Raw genomic sequence first — 5,521 nt, 5'->3', positions numbered from 1 at the left:
TCCCTTTGCCCGAGAAGCTGGTTCTGAGCTTTTGTTCAAGTCTTATGCACCATCTTGCCACCGCTTTTGCATTTTCACTTGCTACATCACATTAACCCAGACTGAGAGTCAAGTTCTTCCCCTTGGTTTCTACATGAAAACACTCACACATGGTATTTGTGAGCACAGCAGAAATACTGAGCATGGAGGAGCTCTCCTTCCTCACTGCTGCCAGATGCTTTACCTGACTTTTCTCTACTCTCACCCCAACTCTCTCCCACTTTCCCCAAATTCTTGCTCTCTGCACCATACAGAAGTTTTAGTTGATCCCTTTTTTCCCCTTGACACATGCTATATTATTTCTCTGAAGTCCTACCTTCAATCCCAAGCTGATTAGCTAGGTGTTTTTTGGTTTTTTTTTTTTTTTTTTGGTCTTCATTTTTTTTTATTTAAATTTTATTTTTATATTCCCCATACAATTACAACCCCCTTATTTTGACCCCAAACCCTCCTTTCCCCACCCCCCACCTTCCATAGAGTATCTCTGGTTCATAGTTGTTTGTTGATTTTGATATTTTCTTTCTTATAGTTATTCTTTTTCCTGGTCCCTTATTTAAGTTTTCTAGATTCGCTAGGTGTTTTCTTAAATAAAACAATTTCTTTCTTAAAAGGATTTCTGGTTAAAGACAGAATTTTCCATTCATTCATATAATTTATAGTATTTTATCTGAGATTTCTCTCCTCATTTTAAAATATTTTGATCAAATAGACAAGTCCCTTTCACATAGATTCTTCTTGGTTTTTAAGGCAAGCACTCCACTCCCAGATCCTCCTATTATCGTAAGCTGTGGTCTCAGATGCCAAATCCAGTTTTATTTTACTACCTGTAAAGGATACGGATTCCTTCTAGTTGAAAGACCTCATTTCAGAGAGGAAAGAAAATGAGAGAAATAGAAATGAACATTCCTCCTGGACCTTTAAGTTGCTCAGTTCCCTGTGTGCAGTAGTAAAAGCCCCAGTAGATGTCTGGTAGCCCAGACATCTGCTCACTCCATTGGTAATTTCCAGGGGACTCAGGAAACATATGTAATCATTGATAATTCTGATGGCTATTGGCAGGCTCTTTGTCACACTTGATACATGTGTACAATACAGAGTGATTTCCAATTAAGTCATGTCAGTTCCACTAATATGAAATTCCATATCATATCTCATGACAACAGTGTTCATCTCCTCCTCCTTGGAAAGATGAGTAAACTCTTTCCCCAACCTTGTACCTGTTAGTATGGTGGTAGACGTGCCTTTGAAGGAAATTTCTTCAGAAAATCTAGAATTACCCTCTATGAGGTCATATGGGCACTGTAGAAAGACAAATCACCCTCTATGAGGTCACAGGCACTGTAGAAAGACAATCTGAGGTGGGGCAAGTAGAGTGTAATCAGATATCATCATGGTAGATAATTAAATTGGGTCAAGGCCCAAAGAAAAACAGCTCCAAAGGTAAATCAGTAGGTGTATTTTTCACAAAAAGTGCCCGGGATCATTCCAGAAAGAAATGGTTGATCTGAAAAGGAGATCAGAAATCTTAAATCTGGAGAGGAAGTTACAAAGGAATGAGAATTCAAGGATTGGATACAGGTGAAGCAGATCAAACTCTGCTACCGGCAGAGCACATTCTGATTGGCTAACTTGGGTGTCATGGCTTTCATACCAAAGGGATGCCCCCTTAGCTGTCATCTGGGCAATCAAGGGGCTGTGTAGGGCATTTCCAAGGCAATTTCTGCTTCTTTCTCCCTTCCCACACTATCCTCATTCTTGACCTTTTTAGCAAAGTTCCAGACTGTTAGCTAGGGACACAGACACATCTCCAGGATGTTCTAGGTTCCTAGTAGAAGTTCATTTATGTACATAAAAAGTTGAGGAGAACTCCAAAGAAGTAACTCACCCTAAAATAAAGGACTTGGGCAGAGGAGCCGAGCCCAAACAATCCTCAAGCTCAGTGAAAGGAAGGTTCCATCAACAGCAGAGCATCTGCCTCTTGGATTTGTCTCCTGCCCAACTTCCCTCAGAGACTCATGTCGAATCCCAGAAATGACAGACTAAAAATAAAAAAAATAAGATTCTATATGAAACCGGGGTTCCTGTCATAAAACAAAAAATAAATCTCCATCCCCTTTCCACAGGCCAACACAGAGCAGAGCTTTGTACACCCAGAGAGATGATTCCATGAAGGCATAAGGCAGCCAGCTTTGAGACAATTCCTGGTGATCCCCTACCTCCTGGTATTCACACCTTTGAGCCCTCCTCTCCCACATTGTGTCAGGGTTGGTCTGTGTGGCCACTAGACAGTGCCAGAAGTTATAGAACATTGCTTCCAAGGTTAAATGACACTGCAACTTCAATTTTTCTCTCTCTTTCTCTCTCTGACATTACTCATTCTGGGGAAACCAGCCTCCATGTTATGTGGCCATTTAGTCAACCTGTGGCAATGCCTATGTGATGAGGAATGAAGGCCTCCTGCCAGCACCCATGTGAGTGAGCCTTTCTAGATGCAGATTTTCCAATCCCAGTCAAGCTTTCAGATGACTGCAGCCCTGGCTGACATCTTAATGTAACCTCATGAGAGACCTGATGCCAGCACCACCCAGTTGGGGCCCCCTGAATTCCTCACCCACAGAAAAGATGAGATGAAAAATGATGAGTCCAGCTCCTCAGCCCTCCCATCCTATGGACCTACACTGGACATGTGGTATGAGAGCAAATCAAATCTTTATTGTTTTAAACAACACGTATCTGGGGATCACTTGTACCTGCGGGATAGCCTTGTCTTGGCTAACTAAAACACTAGCCTTACTTCATGTGAAAGTGCAAATAAAGCCTATCTTCAGAAAACCACTGCAGAGCACTTACAGTTCCTAGCTGTCTCAATGAGGAACTAATAATATTTGGTTTGTTGCCGGAAACTTTCACCACACCCTGGACTCCTATGCTCATGGAAAAGTCTGGTTAATGAGGCCAAGACCTGTTGTCTGCCTAGTTGAGGGGTTCTCAGTGCAATGAGACTCACTGCAGAGTTTGATACCATCCAGTCCCCGGTCCACCTCCACAGAGCCAGCTTCAGGAAGTCTAGAGAGGGGTGAGGAGTCTACAATTTTAAAAGAGCACCAGGAGATTCTGATGCCGTTAGTCTGCATCAACTTTGGTCTGCATCAACTCTGGTCTGCAGTTGGGCTGAGCAACTCTAGGCAAATACATGGTAGAAAACCTTCTTGGGGGCAGTTGTGCTCAGTGAGGCAAAGTGGGGGCAACGCAATGCATGATGAGAGCAAGGATGCCACAATAGAGCAGAACTGAGAATTCAGCCTCTGGCATTCATGAGCTTTATTTCTCTGTACCTCCATTTCTACCTCCATAGAATGGGGATCTATTATGATCATCCTCAGAATTATTGCATGAATTCGATTAAATAGTGTATTTAAATTAATGGGAGTGGTTTCTGACATGGAATAAATGCTCAGTAAGTGGAAGGTGCCATTAATAGTTGTGTGGTGTTATAGAAAGAACATGCAATGAGGAGTTAGAGAGTGCCAGGACTGAGGTCTGCCACATAAAGTTATTATGAGAATTAAATCAGATAAAGGAAAGTGACCTACTCAGCACACAGCAAGCACCCTTCTCTTAGTGCCCACTCTCTCTAACAATGCTATGGCCTATGGCATTGCTTACAGTAAATGTAAGTTCATACACACAGGTTGCACCTAGTAGATTCCTGTATTTTCAGGTTTCCAAAGCAAGCAGCATATAATGTTCTGCCCCTGATTTCACATATTGCCATTTCTACATTACATTAAACAGTGTCACAAAAATAAACAAAAAAACAAACCATATTTTAGCATATTAGGGATAAAGGGGATCCTGGAGGTCATCTAGTCTAATACTCCCCTGTACTCCTTTTACAGAAGAAAACCTCAAGTTCTTGAGAAGTTAAAGGATGTGAGGAAACTCCACAGCTAGAAAGTGGCCATGCCAGTCCTTGAACCCTGCTTTCTCAACTCCCAGCCTTTTGCTCTTTGCTCCTAGATAGTGTGCTATACTTGGTATTCTCCTACGCATTTGCAGGGGAGAGGGGGGAAGGAAGAGAGAAAAAAACAACAAGCATTGAGAATGGGATCACTTCAATTACCACGGAGGAGGCATGAGCTGGGATGGTGCTGGGAGGGGAGGGAGTTCCAGGCCACTGCCTATGTCTGGCTCCAAGTTCCAGATGCTCTTTGTCATAGGGGCCTGTCCACACGACATCCATCAGCATGGCTTTCGCTGGGGAACACACCCTGCCTGGCTAACATTTTAGGGGCTGGGAAAGGGGTGGAAACTTCCTGGAGAGAGACTGGGTTCTATGCCCAAATTCACTGGGGATTCATGGGGACACAAACTTAAAAGGTAGGATGGTTTCAAGGAAAGCCTGCTAGATAGAGACTCAGTTCACACCTCAGTGCTGCTACAGACTTGCTATGTGACCGTGGCTCTCCCTTTACCTCTCAGAGTCTCAGTTCCCCCAGTTATGTCAAAAAAAAAAAAAAAAAAAAAAAAAGATAGCACTTGCTATTCTTCCTAATCCACGTGAGAAGCTATCACCAAGAGATTCTAATCTTAACTCCCTAATTTGATAGATGAGTAACTTATAACTTCATTTGTATGTGATCCTAGATGCAAGTGAGATAATGGTAAAAGGTGGTTCCCACCTCCTGGTAGCTAAGAATCAAGTCAAAGGAAACAGACCAACCACGCACTGCCTATTAAGAGTCCAGAGGCTGGAAACATTTTAGTAGCATCCATCTGGGGGTCAATGGAACTCTTGCAGACAAAAGGGAAAAATGCTCTCAATTTCTTCATCAAGAGAATTACATCAACAGATGGTCTGGATGGAGAAACCCAGCATGCAGGGTGGGAGAGAGTAGGGCGGAGCAGGGACCCAGAGAACGCTGGTGCTCTGAGTCTACACCCTAGACAAGGAGCTCAGGGGCGAGGGGAGGAGGCAGGCCTTGGGGGGTGGGGGAGGAGTGTGGAGGGAGCAAAGGCACATTAGCAGGCTCTGGAGATACATCCCAAACATCCGGAACCCATTGCATGCTCAGGGCACCGGCTCCAGAGACACGCTGAGCGGAAGATGGGGGGGTGGGGGATGAGGGAGGCTTTGTTTTATTTTTGGATTTTGCCAAATCAAAAGAATTTGGGAAAGTGTGGGAACTGTTGTACTGAAATGCAGACTCTGCCAGGTTGGCGTAGGCCTGCTTATAAGTAATTCAATCTGAGGTGGGGAGGAGCAGCAAGTGTGCATGCACGCACACACTTGCATACACTCGCGCGCACACACACTGCCTGCACAGGCCAGTGGCAGCTCAAGGCCTGGTCTACCCTGGTTGACTCCTGAGAGGGTGACCAAGGACAAGGGCTCCTGGCCAGTATTTATTCGTTCATTCACCGCAATATTTACAAGACATCGGGCATGTGCCGTGGGGCTAATGTGGGGAGCCAGCAGAGG

General features: G+C 44.2%; 1 long non-coding RNA gene across 1 annotated transcript; it reads left to right on the top strand.

Annotated features, from left to right (window-relative positions):
* The first annotated feature begins 1,406 nt into the window (after positions 1-1,406).
* Positions 1,407-3,318, top strand: LOC119232173 (uncharacterized). Its single transcript, XR_005122025.2, has 3 exons — positions 1,407-1,617; positions 2,163-2,261; positions 2,431-3,318. It is a non-coding gene; the product is annotated as an uncharacterized LOC119232173 (long non-coding RNA).
* The last annotated feature ends 2,203 nt before the right edge of the window (positions 3,319-5,521 follow it).

This window comes from Talpa occidentalis, unplaced genomic scaffold, assembly GCF_014898055.3.
Source record: "Talpa occidentalis isolate TD23 unplaced genomic scaffold, MPIMG_talOcc4v2.1 talOcc4.7, whole genome shotgun sequence".
NCBI lineage: Eukaryota > Metazoa > Chordata > Mammalia > Eulipotyphla > Talpidae > Talpa > Talpa occidentalis.
This window is presented reverse-complemented; position numbering and strand designations above follow the sequence as displayed.